Genomic DNA, 23,419 nt, shown 5'->3' on the forward strand with positions numbered 1-23,419 from the left:
CTTCTACCAATTACTTTAAATCTGTGCCCCCTGGTTATTGACCTGTCTGCGAAGCGAAAGAGGTCAGATCAGAGAAGGTTCACAAGGCAGTTCAGAGAAGGTTCACAAGGTTGATTCCTGAGGTGAAGGGGTTGTCATATGAAGATAGATTGAGCAGGTTGGGCCTATACTCATTGAAGTTTAGAAGACTGAGAGGTGATCTTATTGAAATGTATAAGATGCTGAGGGGGCTTGACAGTGTCGAGATGTTTCCCCTCGAGAGGGAAACTAGAACTAGGGTGCATAGTTTCAAAATAAGGGGTTGTCCATTTAAAATGGAAATGAGGAAGAATTTCTTCTCCCAGAGGGTCGTGAATCTTTGGAATTCTCTTCCCGAGAGAGTTGTGGAGACTGGGTCATTGAACATATTTAAGGTGGAGATAGACAGATTTTTGATCGTTAAGGGAGTCGACAGTTTATGCGAGTGGGCAGGGAAGTGGAGTTGGGACCAAGATCAGATCAGCCATGATCTTATTGAATGGCAGAGTGGGCTCGAGGGGTCCGGTGGCCTACTCCTATTTATTTGTCCTTATGTTCTAATGTCCCGATCCACTCCATCTGGGACCCTCATAATTTTGTACTCAATTCTATCCTCAGCCTCCTCTATTCCAAAGAAAATAACACCAGCCCATCGAAACATTCTTCAGCTAAAATTCTTCAGTCCAGTCCAGGTAAATCTCATCTGTACCCTCTCCAGTGCAATCACATATTTCCTGCACTGCGGTGACCAGATCTGTGCGAATACTCTAGCTGTGGTCTAACTAGTGTTTTACACGGTCCTAGCATAACCTCCAGAGTCTGGAACTTACTGCTTGAAAGAATAGTAGAGGCAGGAACCCTCATCGCATTTGCCAAAGTATTTGGATATCCACTGCAAGTGCCATAACCTACAGGGCTATGAACCAAGAGCTGGAAAGTGGGATTAGGCTGGATAGCTGTTCTTCAGCCACATGGACAAAGTGGACCAAATGGCTTCCTTCTGTGTTGTAAACTGCTATGATCCAATGTCACCAATCCACTCCTGTCTGATATAAACCCACCCCACAGTTACTGACACCAATCCCCTCCTGTCTGATATAAACCCACCTCACAGTCACTGACACCAATCCCCTCCTGTCTGATATAAACCCAACTCACAGTCACTGGCACCAATCCCCTCCTGTCTGATATAAACCCACCTCACAGTCACTGACACCAATCCCCTCCTGTCTGATATAAACCCAACTCACAGTCACTGGCACCAATCCCCTCCTGTCTGATATAAACCCACCTCACAGTCACTGACACCAATCCCCTCCTGTCTGATATAAACCCACCCCACAGTCACTGACACCAATCCCCTCCTGTCAGATATAAACCCATCCACAGTCACTGAAACCAATCCCCTCCTGTCTGATTTAAAACCCACCCCACAGTCACTGACACCAATCCCCTCCTGTCTGACATAAACCCACCTCACAGTCACTGACACCAATCCCCTCCTGTCTGATATAAACCCACCCCACAGTCACTGACACCAATCCCCTCCTGTCAGATATAAACCCATCCACAGTCACTGACACCAATCCCCTCCTGTCTGATATAAACCCACCCCACAGTCACTGACACCAATCCCCTCCTGTCTGATATAAACCCACCTCACAGTCACTGACACCAATCCCCTCCTGTCTGATATAAACCCACCCCACAGTCACTGACACCAATCACCAACTGTCTGATATAAACCCACCTCACAGTCACTGACACCAATCTCCTCCTGTCTGATATAAATCAACCCCACAGTCACTGACACCAATCCCCTCCTGTCTGATATAAACCAACCAACATCATCGGCAGTGCCTTGGAGTCGAGGATGACTTACTTCCACATTACAAATGAGGTTTCAGATGTCTGTTATGTCCAATGCGGGAGCTGCAGTCTCTGTCGCAGATTGGACAGACGGTGGTTGAAAGTATTTTGGTTGAAGTGCCGGTTTGTTGAAGTGCTTGGGTTGTCGTGTGCTCCTTCCGCCGTAAGCACTTGGTCTCCGCTTGCTCCAGGTGGAGAGACTCGAAGTGTTCGACGCCCTCACGGATTATTCTCTTCCACTTTGAGCAATCTTGTGCCAGGGATTCCCAGGTGTCAGTCGGGATGTTGAACTTCAAGGATGCCTTGAGGGTGTCCTTGAAGTGTTTCCTCTGCCCCCCGGGGCTCGTTTGCCATGTTGAAGCTCCAAGTCGAGTGCTTGCTTTGGGAGTCTCGTATCGGGCATGTGGACGATGTGTCCCATCCATCGTAGCTGATCGAGCGAGGTCAATGCTTCAATGCTGAGGATGTTGGTCTGTGCGAGAACAGACGTTGGTGCGTCTATCCTGCCAATGGATTTGCAGGATCTTCCGGAGGCATGTTATTTCTCCAGTGCTTTGATGTGCCTGCTGTACATAGTCCATGTCTGAGAAGCATGTCTGAGGGCAGGTATCACTACTGCTCGGTAGACCATGAGCTTTGTGCCGGTTTTACGGTTCTGGTCTTCAAACACTCTATGCCTTAGGTGACCGAAGGCTGCGCTGGCACACGGAAGGTGGTGTTGGCCCTGGTCATTGATATGTGCCCTTGTTGACAGTCGGCTCCCGAGTTATGAAAAATGGTCCACGTTATCCAAAGGCCTCATCGTGTATTTTGATCATCCGGGGTGGGGTGGTGATGCAGTGCAGTGCTGTATGGCGGGGATAGGTTGATAGAGCACCTTTCTCTTATGGAGATGTTTAATGTAAGGCCTATACTCTTAGACACTATGGTGAACGTGTTGACGATGGTTTGGAGCTCGTCCTCTGAGCTAGTGCAGACACAAGCATCATCTGCATATTGTAATTCGATGACAGAGGATGGCACGACCTTGGATCTGGTCTGAAGGCGATGGAGGTTGAAAAGTTTCCCATTTATTCTGTAGATTATCTCCACTCCAGCGGGAAGCTTACTGACGGTGAGATGTAGCAATGCAGCAAGGAAGATGGAGAAGAGCGTGGGTGCAGTGACTCAGCCTTGCTTCACCCCGGTCCGTACATGAATTGGGTCTGTGGTGGATCCATTGCTCAGGATCACAGCTTGCATGTTATCACCAAGCAAGTGGAGGATGGTGACACATTTTTGAGGACAGCAGAATTTGAAAAGTACACCCCATAATCCCTCACGGTTGACAGTGTCAAAGGCCTTGGTCAGGTCAAAGAAGGTTGAACCAATTCCACAGTCACTGACACCAATCTCCTCCCATGTGATATAAACCAATCCTTGTCACTGACACCAAGTGGACTGGGAAAATATGTTCAAGAGTAAGACTGTAGAAATGCAGTGACAAACATTTAAGGAGATATTTCTTAATCTCAGCAGAGAAATAAAGATGCTAAGAGAAGGATGAACCATCCGTGGCTAACGAAGAATGCAAAGGATGGTATCAAATTGAAAAAAAAGCATACAATGTTGCCAAGGACAGTGGAAAGCCAGAGGATTGGGAAATTTTAGAAACCACCAAAGGACGACTAAAAATAATGATAAAGACAGAGATGATAGCATATGAGATCAAACTAACAAGAAATATAAAAACAGGCAGTAAGAGCTTCTGCAGAGAGTAGCTAAAGTAAACGTTGGTCCTTTAAAGGATGGGACTGGAAAATTAATAATGGGACACACGGAAATGGCAGAGACTTTGAACAAATATTTTCCATCGGTCTTCACGATAGAGGACACTAAAAACATCCCAATAGTTGATAAAAGAGTTATTGCTGGGGGCGGGGACCTTAGAAGAATCACTATCACTGGAGATAAAGTACTCAGCAAACTAATGGGATTAAAGGTGGACAAGTCCCCTGGACCTGATGGCATGCATCCCAGGGTCTTAAGAGAAGTGGCTGCAGAGATAGTGGATGCACTGGTTGTAATCTACCAAAATTCCCTAAATTCTGGAGCGGTCCCAGTGGACTTGAAACTGCAAATGTAACATCCTTGTTGAAGAAAGGAGGGAGACAGAAAGCAGTAAACTATAGACCAGTTAGCCTACCATCTGTCAATGGGAAAATACTGGAGTCCATCATTAAGGAAGTAGTAGCAGGACATTTAGAAAATCATATTGCAGTCAAGCAGAGTCAGCATAGTTTTATGAAAGGGAAATTATGGTTGACAAATTTGCTGGAGTTGTTTGAAGATGTAACGAGCAGAGTGGATAAAGGACAACCCGTTGATGTTGTATATTTGGATTTCCAGAAAGTATTCGATAAGGTGCCACACAAAAGGTTACTGCACAAGCTAAGAGCTCACGGGGTTGTCGATACTATTTCAGCATGGATCGAGGATTGGGTAACACACAAAACACAGAGTCGGGATAAATGGGTCATTTTCAGGTTGGCAAATTGTAACTAGTGGGGTGCCGCTGGGACCTCAACAATTTATAATTTATATCAATGACTTGGATGAAGGGACCCAGTGTAACGCAGTCAAATTTGCTGATGATACAAAGATAGGTGGGAAAGCAAGTTGTGAGGAGGACGCAACAAATCTACAAAGGGATATAGACCGGCTCAGTGAGTGGGGGAAAAATCTGGCAGATGGACTATAATGTGGTAAATGTCAGGTTATCTCCTTTAGTAGGAAAAATAAAAAAGCAAATTATTATTTAAATGGACGATTACAAAATACTGTTATACAGAGGGATCTGGGGTTTCTTGTACATGGAACTCAAAAAGTTAGTATGCAGGTTCAGCGAGTAATCAGGAAGGCAAATGGAATGCTGGCCTTTATTGCAAGGGGGACGGAGTATAAAAGTCGGGAAGTCCTGCTACAACTGGACAGGGCGTTGGTAAGACCACAACTGGAATACTGCGTACAGTTTTGGTCTGCACTTGTCTCCATTCCCGTGCTGAGGGGATTGCTACAACAGACGGGAGGGCAACCAGGGAGTGAACCTGAAGGTACCTTCTGTGGCTGGGTTCAGTTCTATACTCCATGCTTCCCCTCCCTCACATCTCTCCCCTCCCCTGAAGGTCCTGACTGTGGCTGGGTTCAGTTCCAAACTCAGAAGAACATAAAAAGGAGTAGGAGTAGGCCATACGGTCCCTCGAGCCTACTGCGCCATTTAATACGATCATGGCTGATCTGATCATGGACTCAGGTCCACTTTCCTGCCCGCTCTCCAGAAACCCTTATTCCCTTATCGGTTGATAAACTGTCTATTTCTATCTTAAATTTATTCAATGACCCAGCTTCCACAGCTCTCTGAGGCAGTGAATTCCACAGATTTACAACTCTGAGAAGAAATTCCTCCTCATCTCAGTTTTAAATGGGCGGCCCTTTATTCTAAGATTATGCCCTCTAGTTCTAGTCTCCCCCATAAGTGGAAACATTCTCTCTGCATCCACCTTGTCAAGCCCCCTCATAATCTTATACGTTTCGATGTGATCACCTCTCATTCTTCTGAACTTCAACCTCCTCAACCTTTCCTCATAAGCCAACCCCCTCATCTCCGGATCAACCTACTGAACCTTCTCTCAACTGCCTCCAAAGCAAGTATATCCTTTCGTAAATATGGAACCCAAAACTGCATGCAGTATTCCAGGTGTGGCCTCACCTATACCCTGTATAACTGTAGCAAGACTTCCCTGTTTTTATACTCCATCCCCTTTGTAATAAAGGCCAAGAGTCCATTGGCCTTCCTGATCACTTGCTATACCTGCGTACTAACATTTAGCGTGTCAGGCACAAGTTCCCCCAGGTCCCGTGTACTGCAGCAGTTTGCAATTTTTTTCCATTAAATAATAACTTGCTCTTTCATTTTTTCTGCCAAAGAGCATGACCTCACACTTTCCAACATTATATTCCATCTGCCAAATTTTTGCCCACTCACTTAGCCTGTCCATGCCCTTTTGCAGATTTTTTGTGTCCTCCTCAAACATTGCTTTTCCTCTGATCTTTGTATCATCAGCAAACATGGCTGCATTACATTCGGCCCTTCTTCCAAGTTGTTGATATAGATTGTAAATAGTTGGGGTCCCAGCACTGATCCCTGCAGCACCCCACTAGTTACTGGTTGCCAACCTGAGAATGAACCATTTATCCCAATACTCTGTTTTCTGTTAGTTGGCCAATCCTTTGTACATGCTAATATATTGCCCCCAACCTCCTCAACATTTTCTCATAAGCCAACCCCCTCATTTACGGAATCATCCTTGTGAACCTTCTCTGAACTGCCTGCTCTCTTCTCCACTGAAGATGCTGACTCTTGTCTGGTTTCAGTTCTAAACTCACTGGTTCCCATCTCTCTCCTCCCCTGAAGGTGCTTACTCTGGCTGGGTTCAGTTCAGCAATCACAGGTTCCAATCCCCTGAAGGTGCTGACTCTGGCTGGGGTCAGTTCTACACTCACTGGTTCCCCTCCATCTCATCCCCGATAGGTGTAGACTCTGGCTGGGTTCTGTTCGGCACTCGTTGGTTCCCTTCGCATTCCTCCTCTGAATGTGCTGACTGGCTGGGTTCAGTTCTACACACACTGGTTCCCCTCCCCTGAAGGTGCTGACTCTGTCTGTGTTCAGTTCCACACTCACTGGTTCCCCTCCATCTCCTTCCCTAGAGGTGTCAGCTCTGGCTGGAACAAGTTCTACAATCACTGGTCCCCTCCCCTGAAGGTGCTGACTTTGACTGGAATCTGTTCCAAACTCACTGGCTCCCCTCTCATCCAATGCAGATGCTGAATCTGTCTGGTTTCAGTTCTGCACTCACTAGTTAACATAAGAACATAAGAAATAGGAGCAGGCATAGCCCATACGGCTCCACGAGCCTGCTCCTCTATTTAATACGATCATGGCTGATCCGATCATGGACTCGAGTCCACTCCCCTGTCCGCTCCCCATAACCACTTATTCCCTTAGCGTTTATGAATCTCTGTTTCTGTCTTAAATTTATTCAATGTCCCGGCTTGCACTGCTCTCTGAGGCAGTGAAATCCACAGATCTACAACCCTGTGCGAGAAGAAATTTCTTCTTTTAAGTGGGCGGCCCCTTATTCTAAGATTATGCCCCGTAGTTCTAGTCTCCCCATTATCAGTGCAAATTCCTCTCTTCATCCACCTTGTCAAACCCTCCTCATAATCTTACACGTTTCGTGAAGACCATCGCTTATTCTTCTGAATTCCAAGGAGTAGAGGCCCAACCTCAACCTTTTCTCATAAGTCAACCCCCTCATCCCTGGAATCAACCTTGTGAAAATTCTCTGAACTGCCTCCAAAGCAAGTATATCCTTTCGGAAATATGGAAACCAAAACTGCACGCAATATTCCAGGTGTGGCCTCACCAATATCCTGTACAACTGGAGCAAGAATTCCCTGCTTTTATACTCCATCCCCTTTGCAATAAGGGCCAAGATTCCATTGGCCTTCCTGATCACTTGCTGTACCTGCATACTATTCTTTTATGTTTCATGCACAAGTACCTCCAGGTCTCGCTGTACTGCAGCACTTTGCAACCTTTCAACATTTAAATAATAGCTTGCTGTTTAATTTTTTTCTTCCGAAGTGCATGACCTCACACTTTCCAACATTATACTCCATCTGCCAAATTTATGCTCACTCACTCAGCCTGCCTATGTCCTTTTGCAGAATTTGTGTCCCTGCTTCACATCTTGTTTTTCCTCCCATCATTGTATCATCAGCAAACTTGGCTTCGTTACACTCGGTTCCATCTTCCAAGTCATTAATATGGATTGTAAATAGTTGGAGTCTCAGCACTGACCCCTTCGACACCCCACTAGTTACTGATTGTCAACCCAAGCAGCAACCATTTATCCTGACTCTCTGTTTTCTGTCAGTCAGCCAATCCTCCATCCATGCTGATATATTACCCCCAACCCTGTGAACTGTTATCCCCTCCCTGTCTTCCCCCCCCCCGAAGGTACTGACTTTGGCTGGGTTCAGGTCTGCACTCACTGGTTCCCCTCCCCTGAAGGCACTGACTCTGGCTGGGTTCAGTTCTAAACTCACTGGTTCCCCTCCCCTGAAGGTACTGACTCTGGCTGGGTTCAGTTCGACACTCACTGGTTCCCCTCCCCTGAAGGTACTGACTCTGGCTGGGTTCAGTTCTGCACTCACTGGTTCCCCTCCCCTGAAGGCACTGACTCTGGCTGGATTCAGTTCTAAACACACTGGTTCCCCTCCCCTGAAGGTGCTGACTCTGGCTGGGTTCAGTCCCAGACATTGACATCATTCACTTTGTTCCTGCACCAAGATGGCTACACATGCGCTCTGCTGCTCACTGAATCAAAATAGCGGAGCGCTGAACCTACCTTCCTGCACAAAGATGGCCGCCGTTAGCCTGGACCTGTGACCGGGAGAAAACCTCGAAGTTGCAACCACCGATATTCCGGTTATTATTCCGGGCTTGCAGCGGGCATCGGTTGTGATGAAGCCTCCCTGGCTCCCCGCTGGTCCATTACTCTGCTTCGTCCCACTGAAAAGGACACTTCTGAGGAGCCTGTACAAAACGTGTTGCCGCCACCATTACACACACCGCGCATGCTCCAAACACAGCCAGGGCCCGCGCCTGCGCACTGAGCTCCTGTAGTCTGGGTGCAGCACATTCTCCCCCGCGGGGCATGCTGGGTACATACGACCATGAGAAATCGGAGCAGGAGTGGGCCACCCAGACCCCCGAGCAGGCTCCCCATTCAATAAGGTAATGGCTGGTCTGATCATAGTCTCAGCTCCACTTCCCTGCCCGCTCCCCAGAACCCTTCACTCCCTTACCACACCTGGAGTCCTGTGCACTGCTTTGGTCTCCTTCTCTCAGGAAGGATATCCTTGCCTTACTTAGATACAGAGCAAAGCTTCCTCAACACTATCCCACGAGACATTCCAATGTGCGATATGGAGTTTCTCTCCCTCAACCTGTCCCATGCATTCCAGAATGGATACTGCATTGGTTAGATAATGAATAAAGCTCACTCTACACTATCCTATCAAACACTCCCAGGATAGGTACAGCACAAATTAAATATACAGTAAATCTGTGCCAAAGGAACTGTATCTCAGTGAGAGTCAGTGCCAGAGGAAACTACAGCATGGGATAGATACTGAATAAAGCTCCCTCTACACTGTTCTGAACAATCCCAGGGCAGGTAAAGCACGGGTTAGATGATCATAGTCGGTCCCTCGAACGAGGATGATTTGCTTCCACATGAGTTCACAGATGTTTCAATGAAGGACCCAATGTTCCAGTCCTGACCTCCAATTGAGGAGGTGGAAGATGCCGATGGGTGGATTGTTTTTTACGTGTGGTGACCGTTGCACACCAGCCACGACACGGGCATGACAGAGCTAGGATTGGTCCAGTGGCAACGGTTAATCAGGATTACTGGAGACCTGTTTTGCTGTACGGAGCTAGTGTGCACAAATATAACAGTGTGGGCTGGTCCGTGCTGCCCCTGGACTCTCGCCTCTTTTGCACCCGGTACCCTCATTCGCCGCACCTCCGCCACGATCTCTCGTCACTCCTCCACCACAAACATTCACTGCACCTCCGCCACGATCCCTCTCCGCTCCCCCTCCAAAAAAACACTCGCCGCACCTCCGCCACAATCTCCTGCCCCATCTCTGCAATAAACATTCGCTAAACCTCCATCACGATCACCCACCAAATCTCAGGCATGCTCCCTCATCACTCCTCTGCCCCGATCACTCGTCACAAGTTCAGCACAACCTTCCATGTTCCTCTGCTGTACCAGGGCCCTGCCGATGCTCCTGCTCACTCTCCAAATGGCAATCTGGGCCCTGATGATGTCACCCAGTCGTCTAACTCGAAGCCGTCACACATTTGTGTCAGCTCACACTGAAGCTGCAGTGGCTCGCTCCTGCTCTTTTTATAGCCCCAACCTGTGGAGATGTTCTCTCGCAGGTTGGGGTGGCCCATAATGTGATACATGGGTTAGATACAGTGTAGAGCTCCCGCTACTCTACTCTGCCACATTAAGTACTCTCAGGTGAAGTACAGCACGGTTTTAACAGAGAGTAAATCTCTCTCTACACGGTCCCATTAAACAGTCCCAGGGCAGGTACAGCATGGGTTATATCCAGAATAATGCTCCCTCAACATTGTCGCAACAAACAGACGAGGGCTGGTACAGCACATATGGAGTACATGTCGTACAAACAATCCAGGGCAGGAACAGCACGGGATAATTACAGAGTAATTTCTCCCTCTACATTGTTCCAATAAAAAAATCCCAGGGCAGGTATAGCACAACTATTTTGTTGTTGATCTGTAAATCAAGTGCCCCCTGATTAAAGCTGGGTCACTATAACCAACAAAATAAACCAATTAAACTTTGGACAGTAAACTTAAGTCAAATTAAAATTTGGTTGCTGGGGGTGATGATGCACTCCAGTCACTTTGGCTGAGGAGCTCCTCCCGGAGTCACAGTGCACATTTCGTCCTCCAAGGGGTATAACGGATATGAATAGGTACACAGTAAGGATCCCAATACACTGTCCCATCAAACTCTCCCAGGGCAGGTACAGCATAGATTAAATACAGACCAAAGCTTCCGCTGTACAATTCCCAGGGCAAGTATAGTACAGGTTAGACACAGAGTACATCTCCCTCTAACATCCCAGGCATTCCAGGGCAGATACAGCATTTATTAGATATTGAGGAGATCTGCCTCTCTAATGTTCAACCAGACATTCCCAGGGCAGGTACAACACAGGTTAAATACAGAGGAAAGTTCCCTCGACACTGATCTATCAAACACTCCCATCACAGGTACAGCACGGGTTAGATACAGAGTAAAACTCACTCTACACTGTCCATCAAACACTCCTTGGGCACGTACAGCACTGGGTACAAACAGAGTAACGTTCCCTCTACACTGTCCCAGCAAACATTCCCAGGGCAAGTACACAAATGATAGATACAGAGTAAATTCCCTCTACACTGTCCTATCAGTCACTCCATGGCAGGTACAGAAAGGGTTATAATGCAAAGTAAATATCCCTCTACATTGTCCCATTAACCATTCCCAGGGTAGGTAAAGCACGGGTGAGATATAGAGTAAATCTCCCTCTACACTGTCCCATCAAACACACCCAGGGCACCAACAACACGTGTTACATATTGAGTAAAAATCACTCTACACTGTCCGGTCCAACACTCTGAGCGAAGATACAGCACAGAGTAGATACAGAGAAAAACGTGCTCTACACTATCCCATCAAAAACTGCCAGGGCAGGTACAGCAGGGGTTAGACAGAAATGTTTAGGCTGGATGTTCCAGAATTGAGGCCTGGGCAACAGAAGGCACAGCCACAAAAGCCACCAATGGTTGAACAATTATAATCATGGATACTCAAAAAGACTGATATCTCATGGGCGGGAGCGACGGGGGTGGGGGTGTTGTGGGGGCAGTGTGAGCGGGAATTTTGAAATCAAGGCGTTGCTTCACTCTAGGTCAGCGAGCACAGGGGTGATGGGTGAGCTAGACTTGGTGCGAGTTAGGACATGGGCAGCCGAGTTTTGGATCAACACTAGTTTATGTAGGTCAGAATGTGGGAGGTGTGCATTGGAATAGTCAAATCCAGAAGTAAAAAAAGGCATGGATGAGGGCTTCAGCAGTGGATGAGCTGAGGCATGAGCGGAGATGGGCGATGTTACAGAGGTGGAAATAGGCATTCTTAGTTATTTTGTGGATACGTGGTCAAAAACTTATTTCAGGGTTAAGTATGTCACCAAGGTTGTGAACAGTCTGGTTCAGGCTCAGACAGAAGTTGGGGAGAGGGATGGAGTCGGTCACTAGGGAACGGAGCTTGTGGTAATGATGATTACAAATATCAGAATATTTCACAGGCTATCACGTGCAAAATATGTGGATGAGTTTTTAATATTCAATTGGTTTCAAAAACAGGTTAACTGATCGAGAAAGTAATGGATTTCAAATCTTATGCAAGACAGTTCAATAAAGGGGTGGTTCAAAAGATTACAGCTGAGTTTAAAGTGAGACACTGCAGTTAAGTCTACTACAACCACAACGCATGTATGCAAATCGAACAAGTTTGGAGTTTGATATGCGAGAAAGCGAACTAGGTGAGAAGTGATATAAGTTAGATTGAGAAAAAGCCCGAAAAGGGAACAGTCCGTAACAGAACATCAATTACTCTCCTCTGATCATGAAGGAATCAAATATTCAACAAATTGTGTTCGAAACGAAGATAATTTATTAAACATTTATATAGGGTATTATACTCCAGCTTTACAATCTATATTAACGACTTGGAAAAAGGGACTGAGTGTAACATAGCCAAGTTTGCTGATGATACAAAGATCGAAGGAAATGCAATGTGTGAGGAGTACACAACAAATCTGCAAAAGGACATAGACAGGCTAAGTGAGTGAGCAAAAATTTGGCAGATGGACTATAATGTTGGAAAGTGTGAGGTCATGCACTTTGGCAGAAAAAATCAAAGAGCAACATATTGTTTAAATGGCGAAAGATTGCACAGTACAGCAGGACCTGGGGGTACTTGTGCATGAAATGCAACAGGATAGTATGTAGGTACAGCAAGTGATCAGGAAGGCAAATGGTATCTTGGCCTTTATTGCAAAAGGGATAGGGTACAAAAGCAGGAAAATCTTGCTACAGCTATATGTGAGGCCACACCTGGAATACTGCGTGCAGTTTTGGTTTCCATATTTATGAAAGGATATACTTGCTTTGGAGGCAGCTCAGAGAAGGTTCACCAGGTTGATTCTGGGCATGAGGGGTTTGACATATGAGGAACAATTAAGTAGGTTGAGCCTCTACTCACTGGAATTCAGAAGAATGAAAGGTGATCTTATCAAAACATATAAGATTATGAGGGGGCTTGATAAGGTGGATGCAGAGAGGATGTTTCCACTGATAATGGGGAGTCTAGAATTAGAGTGCATGATCTTAGTAGAAGGGGCCGCCCATTTAAAAGAGAGATGAGGAGCAATTTCTTCTCTCCGAGGGTTGTAAATCTATGGAATTCACTGCCTCAGAGAGCTGTGGAAGTTGGGCCATTGAATAAATTTTAGTCAGAAATAGACAGTTTCTTAAAAGATATGGAAATATGGGGGCATGGGGAGCAGGCGGGGAAGTGGAACTGAGTCCATGATCAGGTCAGCCATGATCTTATTGAATGGCGGAGCATGCTCGAGGGGCCATATGGCCTACTCCTGTTGCTATTTCTTATGTTTTATGTTCAGGTATAGAGGTTATTAAGATAACCAGAAACAAACAAGAGCTGCCAGAATGAACATGGTTCAGTGCCCAATGCAATCACAGTAAATCGTGTTCTAGTCACAAATGCAATCTTTCTCCTCAACCTATTTAAAACTGAGATGAGGAGGAATTTCTTCTCTCAGAGGGTTGTAATTCTGTGGAATTCTCTGCACCAGAGAGCAGTGGAGGCTGGGTCATTGTATATATTTAAGGCGGAGAGAGCCAGATTTTTGAGCGATAAGGGAGTAAAGGGTTCTGGGGAGGGGGCAGGGAAGTGGAACTGAGTCTGTGATCAGACCAGCCATGAACTTATTGAATGGGGAGCAGGCCCGGGGGTCTGGGTGGCCCACTCCTGCTCCTATTTCTCATGGTCATATGTAGCCAGCATGCCCCGCAGGGGAGAATGAGCCGCACCCAGACGACAGTAGCTCAGTGCGCAGGCGCGGGTCCTGGCTGTGTTTGGAGCATGCACGGTGCATGTAATGGCGGAGGAGACACGTTTTGTACAGGCTCCTAAGAAGTGTCCTTTTCAGTGGGACGGAGCAGAGTAATAGAAACATAGAAACATAGAAAATAGGTGCAGGAGTAGGACATTCAGCCCTTCCAGCCTGCACCGCCATTCAATGAATTCATGGCTGAACATGCACTTCAGTACCCCCTTCCTGCTTTCTCGCCATACCCCTTGATCCCCCGAGTAGTAAGGACTTCATCTAACTCCCTTTTGAATATATTTAGTAAATTGGCCTCAACTACTTTCTGTGGTAGAGAATTCCACAAGTTCACCACTCTCTGGGTGGAGAAGTTTCTCCTCATCTCAGTCCTAAATGGCTTACCCCTTATCCTTAAACTGTCTCCCCTGGTTCTGGACTTCCACAACATTGGGAACATTTTTGCTGCATTTAACCTGTCTAAACCCGTCAGAATTTTAAACGTTTCTATGAGGTCCCCTCTCATTCTTCTGAACTCCAGTGAATACAAGCCCAGTTGATCCAGTCTTTCTTGATAGGTCATTCCCACCATCCCGGGAATCAGTCTGGTGAATCTTCGCTGCACTCCCTCAATAGCAAGAATGTCCTTCCTCAGGTTAGGAGACCAAAACTGTACACAATACTCCAGGTGTGGCCTCACCAAGGCCCTGTACAACTGTAGCAACACCTCCCTGCCCCTGTACTCAAATCCCCTCGCTATGAAGGCCAACATGCCATTTGCTTTCTTAACCGCCTGCTGTACCTGCATGCCAACCTTCAATGACTGATGTACCATGACACCCAGGTCTCGTTGCACCTCCCCTTTTCCTAATCTGTCACCATTCAGATAATAGTCTGTCTCTCTGTTTTTACCACCAAAGTGGATAACCTCACATTTATCCACATTATACTTCATCTGCCATGCATTTGCCCACTCACCTAACCTATCCAAGTCACTCTGCAGCCTCATAGCATCCTCCTCGCAGCTCACACTGCCACCCAACTTAGTGCCATCTGCAAATTTGGAGATACTACATTTAATCCCCTCGTCTAAATCATTAATGTACAATGTAAACAGCTGGGGCCCCAGCACAGAACCTTGCGGTACCCCACTAGTCACTGCCTGCCATTCTGAAAAGTACCCATTTACTCCTACTCTTTGCTTCATGTCTGACAACCAGTTCTCAATCCACGTCAGCACACTACCCCCAATCCCATGTGCTTTAACTTTGCACATTAATCTCTTGTGTGGGACCTTGTCCAAAGCCTTCTGAAAGTCCAAATATACCACATCAACTGGTTCTCCCTTGTTCACTTTACTGGAAACATCCTCAAAAAATTCCAGAAGATTTGTCAAGCATGATTTCCCTTTCACAAATCCATGCTGACTTGGACCTATCATGTCACCATTTTCCAAATACACTGCAATGACATCCTTAATAATTGATTCCATCATTTTACCCACTACTGAGTTCAGGCTGACCGGTCTATAATTCCCTGTTTTCTCTCTCCCTTTTTTAAAAAGTGGGGTTACATTGGCTACCCTCCACTCCATAGGAACTGATCCAGCGTCAATGGAATGTTGGAAATTGACTGTCAATGCATCCGCTATTTCCAAGACCACCTCCTTACGTACTCTGGGATGCAGTCCATCAGGCGCTGGAGATTTATCGGACTTCAATCCCATCAATTTCCCCAACACAATTTCCTGACTAATAAGGATTTCCTTCAGTTTTCCTCCTTACTAGACCCTCTGAAACCTTTTATATCCGGAAGGTTGTTCGTGTCCTCATTAGTGAATACCGAACCAAAGAACTTGTTCAATTGGTCTGCCATTTCTTTGTACCCAGTTATGACTTCCCCTGATTCTGACTGCAGGGGACCGACGTTTGTCTCTTTAACCTTTTTCTCTTTACATACCTATAGAAACTAATGGACCAGCGGGAAGCTGGGAAGGCTTCATAAACAATCGGTGCTCACTGCAAGCGCGGAATAATAACCGGAATATCGGCGGTTGCAGCTTTGGGGCTTTCTCCCGGTCACAGGCCCAGGCCAACAGCGGCCATCTTGGTGCAGGAAGACATGCTCACGCCGCCAATTTGATTCACTGAGCAGCACAGCGCAGGCATGGCCATCTTGGTGCAGGAACAAAGTGAATGATGTCAGTGTCTGGAACTGAACCCAGCCTTCAGGGGAGGGGAACCAGTGAGTGGAGAACTGAACCCAGCCAGATTCAGCACCTTCAGGGGAAGGGAACTAGTGAGTGTAGAATTGAACCCAGCCAGAGTCAGCACCTTCAGGGGAGGGGAACCAATGTGTGTTGAACTGAACCCAGCCATAGTCAGTACCTTCAGGGGAGGGGAACCAGTGACTGTAGAACTAAACCCTTCCATCGTCAGTACCTTCAAGGGAGAGGAACCAGTGACAGTAGAAGTAAACCCAGCCAGAGTCAGCATCTTCAGTTGTGGGGAAAGAGGAGAGGGACCGAGGGGACCCAGTGATTGCAGAAATGACCCCAGCCAGAGACCGCACCATCAGGGGAGCAGAGGTAGGGAACCAGTGAGTCCGGAACTGAACACAACCAGACTCAGCATCTTCAGGGGAGGTAGGGAACCAGTGAGTGTCGACCTGAACCCAGCCACAGTAAGAACATTCAGGGGAGGAGAGGGACGGGAACCAGTGAGTGTAGAACTGAACCCAACCAGAATTGGTGGTGAAAACTGGGAGTAGAGGAGAAACAGGCTAGAAATGTGTGTTGATTTGGATTTCAGCGCTGCAGGAGGGACAATGTATGGGATAGGGAATTACAGCTTTGGAAGAACAAGAGAGAAAAGAATGTTCCATGGAAACTAGATGTGTCTATCCAGAATTTGTGTCTTGCACTGACAGTGATGAGTTTTGTTATCTCCTTTTACAGCGTATTAGAAGGGGAGATTTTCAGACAGGAAACACAAACCAAACATCGTGTCAAGATCTGATGGAGTCAATCGATTCATCAGGACCTGATTATCATCGGCCTTTGAAAGTGGAAGCAGAAATGTTTGTCTGTTCTGTCTGTGCGAAAAGATTTCAAATATATGTGGAAAGAGCTTTAACCAGTTACACAGCCTTAAGAAACAATGCACCTTTCACAGCGGGGAGAAACTGTAAACGTGTTGTGTGTGTGGGTGAGGCTTCAACTGATCGTCCAACCTGGAGAGTCACAAGGATACCCGCACCATGGAGAAACCGTGGAAATGTGGGGACTGTGGGAAGGGATTCAGATCACCATCTGTCCTGGAAATTCATCAACACAGTCATACTGGGGAGAGGCCGTTCACCTGCTCTGAGTGTGGGAAGCGATTCACTCAGTCATCCGACCTGCTGAAACACCAGCGAGTTCACACTGGGGAGAGGCCGTTCACCTGCTCGGAGTGTGGGAAGGGATTCACTGCATCATCCAATCTGCTGAAACACCAGCGAGTTCACACTGGGGAGAGGCCGATCACCTGCTCGGAGTGTGGGAAGGGATTCACTCAGCCATCCATCCTGCTGAAACACCAGCGGGTTCACACTGGGGAGAGGTCGTTCACTTGCTCTGAGTGGGGAAGGGATTCACTCAGTCATCCCACCTGCAGTCACACCAGCGAGTACACACTGGGGAGAGGCCGTTCACCTGCTTGGAGTGTGGGAAGGGATTCACTTGTTCATCCAACCTGCTGCCACACCAGCGAGTTCACACTGGGGAGAGGCCATTCACCTGCTAGGAGTGTGGGAAGGGATTCACTTGTTCATCCAACCTGCTGACACACCAGGGAGTACACACTGGGGAGAGGCCGTTCACCTGCTCGGAGTGTGGGAAGGCATTCACTCAGGCATCCCACCTGCTGACACACCAGCGAGTTCACACTGGGGAGAGGCCATTCACCTGCTCGGAGTGCGGGAAGGGATTCACTCAGTCATCCACCCTGCTGAAACACCAGCGAGTTCACAAGTGACTACAGGAGTTGGATTCTGCTGTTATTGAGGCTGTTAATCACATCCCAACTGAACCATGTTCATTCTGACAGTTGGGGTTTGTCTCTGTTGATGTTAATAACCTGATAACTGGGCTGTGCCTTACCTCAGTCCCAGCGCATGCCTCCCCCAGTTGAAGTACCTTACCCCAGTCCAAGTGTATCCCTCCCCCAGTTGAAGTACCTTGTCCCTGTCCCAATGTATCCCTCCCACATTTGAAGTGCCTTACCCCAGTCCCAGTGTATCGCTCCCCAGCCGAAGTGCCTTACCCCAGTACCAGTGCATGCCTGCCCTAGTTGAAGTGCCTTAACCCAGTCCCAGTGCATGCCTACCCTAGTTGAAGTGCCTTAACCCAGTCCCAATGCATGCCTGCCCTATTTGAAGTGCCTTAACCCAGTCCCAGTGCAGGCCTACCCTAGTTGAAGTGCCTTACCCTAGTCCCAATGTATCCCTCCCCCACCGATGTGCCTTACCCCAGTCCCAATGTATCCCTCCCCAGCTGAAGTGCCTTACCCCAGTCCCAATGTATACCTCCCCCAGTTGAAGTGCCTAACCCCAGTCCCAATGTATCCCTCCCCCACCGATGTGCCTTACCCCAGTCCCAATGTATCCCTCCCACAGTTGAAATGCCTTACCACAGTCCCAATGTATCCCTCCCCCACCGATGTGCCTTTTCCCAGTCCCAATGTATCCCTCCCCCAGTTGAAGTGCCTTACCCCAGTCCCATGCATGTCTCCCCCAGCCGATGTTCCTTACCCCAGTCCTAGTGCATGTCTCCCCCAGCCGATGTGTCTTACCACAGTCCCAGTGCATGTATCTCCCAGCCGATGTGCCTTACCCCAGTCCCAGTACATGTCTCCCCCAGCCGAAGTGTCTTCCCCAAGTCCTATTTCCCTGCACCACCTGCATGGAATGATTCGGTCCAGGAGGGGGCGGCTTGCTGCTTGTCAATCACAAAGTGTAGAATCAATAGTTTCCTGGGTTAATAAACCCGGGGAGTGAGAGGGGTCTCACAGCCCAAGTGTGGGCCCAGGCCCGGGATTGCTACCAGTGCCACGTGCTAGTCAGAGTAGGAATCGCAGGATAGCTCAGATGAATACGTGGCTTGAGCAATGGTGCAGCAGGGAGGGATTCAAATTCCTGGGGCATTGGAACCGGTTCTGGCGGAGGTGGGACCAGTACAATCCGGACGGTCTGCACCTGGGCAGAATCGGAACCAATGTCCTCGGGGGAGTGTTTGCTAGTGCTGTTGGGGAGGAGTTAAACTAATATGGCAGGGGGATGGGAACCAATGCAGGGAGATAGAGGGAAACAAAAAGGAGGCAAAAACAAAAGACAGAAAGGAGATGAGGAAAAGTGGAGGGCAGAGAAACCCAAGGCAAAGAACAAAAAGGGCCATTGTACAGCAAAATTCTAAAAGGACAGAGGGTGTTAAAAAAACAAGCCTAAAGGCTTTGTGTCTTAATGCAAGGAGTATCCGCAACAAGGTGGATGAATTAACTGTGCAAATAGATGTTAACAAATATGATGTGATTGGGATTACGGAGACGTGGCTCCAGGATGATCAGGGCTGGGAACTCAACATCCAGGGGTATTCAACATTCAGGAAGAATAAAAGGAAAAGGAGGTGGGGTAGCATTGCTGGTTAAGGAGGAGATTAAGACAATAGTTAGGAAGGACATTAGCTTGGATGATGTGGAATCTATATGGGTAGAGCTGCAGAACACCAACGGGCAAAAAACGTTAGTGGGAGTTGTGTACAGACCTCCAAACAGTAGTAGTGATGTTGGAGAAGGCATCAAACATGAAATTAGGGGTGCGTGCAATAAAGGTGCAGCAGTTATAATGGGTGACTTTAATATGCACATAGATTGGGCTAACCAAACTGGAAGCAATACGGTGGAGGAGGATTTTCTGGAGTGCATAAGGGATGGTTTTTTAGACCAATATGTCGAGGAACCAACTAGGGGGGAGGCCATCTTAGACTGGGTGTTATGTAATGAGAGAGGATTAATTAGCAATCTCGTTGTGTGAGGCCCCTTGGGGAAGAGTGACCATAATATGGTGGAATTCTGCATTGGGATGGAGAATGAAACAGTTAATTCAGAGACCATGATCCAGAACTTAAAGAAGGGTAACTTTGAAGGTATGAGGCGTGAATTGGCTGGGATGGATTGGCGAATGATACTTAAGGGGTTGACTGTGGATGGTCAATGGCAGACATTTAGAGACCGCATGGATGAACTACAACAATTGTACATTCCTGTCTGGCATAGAAATAAAAAAGGGAAGGTGGCTCAACCGTGGCTATCAAGGGAAATCAGGGATAGTATTAAAGCCAAGGAAGTGGCATACAAATTAGCCAGAAATAGCAGCGAACCTGGGGACTGGGAGAAATTTAGAACTCAGCAGAGGAGGACAAAGGGTTTGATTAGGGCAGGGAAAATGGAGTATGAGAAGAAGCTTGCAGGGAACATTAAGACGGATTGCAAAAGTTTCGATAGATATGTAAAGAGAAAAAGGTTAGTAAAGACAAACGTTGGTCCCCTGCAGTCAGAATCAGGGGAAGTCATAACGGGGAACAAAGAAATGGCGGACCAATTGAACAAGTACTTTGGTTCGGTATTCACGAAGGAGGACACGAACAACCTTCCGGTTATAAAAGGGGTCGGGGGGTCTAGTAAGGAGGAGGAACTGAGGGAAATCCTTATTAGCCGGGAAATTGTGTTGGGGAAATTGATGGGATTGAAGGCCGATAAATCCCCAGGGCCTGATGGACTGCATCCCAGAGTACTTAAGGAGGTGGCCTTGGAAATAGTGGATGCGCTGACAGTCATTTTCCAACATTCCATTGACTCTGGATCAGTTCCTATGGAGTGGAGGGTAGCCAATGTAACCCCACTTTTTAAAAAAGGAGGGAGAGAGAAAACGGGGAATTATAGACCGGTCAACCTGACATCGGTAGTGGGTAAAATTATGGAATCAATTATTAAGGATGTCATAGCAGTGCATTTGGAAAGAGGTGACATGATAGGTCCAAGTCAGCATGGATTTGTGAAAGGGAAATCATGCTTGACAAATCTTTTGGAATTTTTTGAGGATGTTTCCAGTAGGGTGGATAAGGGAGAACCAGTTGATGTGGTATATTTGGACTTTCAGAAGGCGTTCGACAAGGTCCCACACAAGAGATTGATGTGCAAAGTTAGAGCACATGGGATTGGGGGTAGTGTACTGACATGGATTGAGAACTGGTTGTCAGACAGGAAGCAAAGAGTAGGAGTAAATGGGTACTTTTCAGAATGGCAGGCAGTGACTAGTGGGGTACCGCAAGGTTCTGTGCTGGGGCCCCAGCTGTTTACACTGTACATTAATGATTTAGATGAGGGGATTAAATGTAGTATCTCCAAATTTGCGGATGACACTAAGTTGGGTGGCAGTGTGAGCTGCGAGGAGGATGCTGTGAGGCTGCAGAGCGACTTGGATAGGTTAGGTGAATGGGCAAATGCATGGCAGATGAAGTATAATGTGGATAAATGTGAGGTTATCCACTTTGGTGGTAAAAACAGAGAGACAGACTATTATCTGAATGGTGACAGATTAGGAAAAGGGGAGGTGCAAAGAGACCTGGGTGTCATGGTACATCAGTCATTGAAGGTTGGCATGCAGGTGCAGCAGGCGGTTAATAAAGCAAATGGCATGTTGGCCTTCATAGCAAGGGGATTTGAGTACAGGGGCAGGGAGGTGTTGCTACAGTTGTACAGGGCATTGGTGAGGCCACACCTGGAGTATTGTGTACAGTTTTGGTCTCCTAACCTGAGGAAGGACATTCTTGCTATTGAGGGAGTGCAGCGAAGGTTCACCAGACTGATTCGCGGGATGGCGGGACTGACCTATCAAGAAAGACTGGATCAACTGGGCTTGTATTCACGGGAGTTCAGAAGAATGAGAGGGGACCTCATAGAAACATTTAAAATTCTGACGGAGTTAGACAGCTTAGATGCAGGAAGACTGTTCCCAATGTTGGGGAAGTCCAGAACCAGAGGTCACGGTCTAAGGATAAGGGGTAAGCCATTTAGGACCGAGAGGCGGAGGAACTTCTTCGCCCAGAGAGTGGTGAACCTGTGGAATTCTCTACCACAGAAAGTTGTTGAGGCCAATTCACTAAATATATTCAAAAAGGAGTTAGATGAGGTCCTTACTAATAGGGGGATCAAGGGGTATGGCGAGAAAGCAGGAATGGGGTACTGAAGTTGAATGTTCAGCCATGAACTCATTGAATGGCGGTGCAGGCTAGAAGGGCCGAATGGCCTACTCCTGCACCTATTTTCTATGTTTGTATGTTTCTATGACAATACTGATGCATTATGCTTTATATAAAAAAAAGCGCAGTTAGACTTCACGGTATGCTGGCCTTGAGTTATGGAGATAAAGTGAGATAAAGAACGACTGGAGAGATAAGTGGGGGTATGTTTGTCTATACCTGTGCCAAAAAGCCTGCCACTTGTTTTTTTGTTAATAAAAGGGGAACTAGTCCTCTTGGATGTGTATAATTCCTGTCACAATGCGAGGCTGGTTTATATCAAGAGCTCAGCCTTGGACAGTAATTGCATGAAAAGCTTTGTAAACCTTGTAATGCGATGATTGGACTTAAGGACGAGTGCTAAAGCACGTGATGTAAAGTGACGTAATTTGTAAGATAAAAAACTTCACTGGAGATATCAAATTGAGAAGCTGGTTCAGAGACAGGGGTCTCTAACACTTCTCCCAAAGCTTTGTCTCCGATTTCATAAACCTCTCTCTATATATTATACAGTCTCAGAAATATTTTTCCACTACAAAAAGTTTAAGAAATTGTGAACCTTATGGTATTACATTTTAAGTTAGAAACGCAGGTGTGGATATATTCGGATGATAAGTTACAGAGCTAGGACATGCACAAAGGATAGGTTTGTTGAATAAAAGATAAAAAAATACATGGTCCCGGTAGTAAAAAAAATAATAATTTATTTGACACGCTCACTTGCTTGTCGAAAGAAAACATGCAATTGGGTTGAAAGACATAAATTTAGTCGAGGAATGAGATAAAGAATGCCTTTTAAAACGCTCCCATTTTCCTTTGGGTAAAACCTTGACACAAAAGCTTCTAGCTCAGTAAAAAAAAAGATTTAAATTGAGAAATACCTTCAGGGATCAGGTCAAACTCCTGGGCTAGTGGTGAGCTATCTGTGAAGGTGTAAAAGGGACTTTTGCAAAAGGCTAAAACAGTAAGCTTTAGCAGTTTAGAAAAGAAAAAGATAAAGACGCAACTTTGAAAATAAACAAATTGAACGATTGGAAAGAAAAACTGACTTCGATTGTCTGATGATTTTCAATACTAAACCTAATTTGAAGAAAGGTGATCTAAAAAAAAAGACGTAATGCACTAATTAGGTGCTGGAAAAAATAAAGGGGTGTTTGCGATGGATAAAGACATAACTTACTAAATACCAGTTGATATCAGCTGTGAAAAAGATATTGGTTTAATTGGAAAAAAAAAATTTGAAGAGGTAAAAAACACTCTCCATTGATAATGATTTTAAAATATTAAAATTAAGTCAGTGCTGCTGGGGCCCGAGACGAACAGATAAGTATTGAGAAACCACACCAGGACACTTCTGAGGAGGAAATA

The sequence above is a fragment of the Pristiophorus japonicus genome, chromosome 23, assembly GCF_044704955.1.
Source record: "Pristiophorus japonicus isolate sPriJap1 chromosome 23, sPriJap1.hap1, whole genome shotgun sequence".
Classification (NCBI taxonomy): domain Eukaryota; kingdom Metazoa; phylum Chordata; class Chondrichthyes; family Pristiophoridae; genus Pristiophorus; species Pristiophorus japonicus.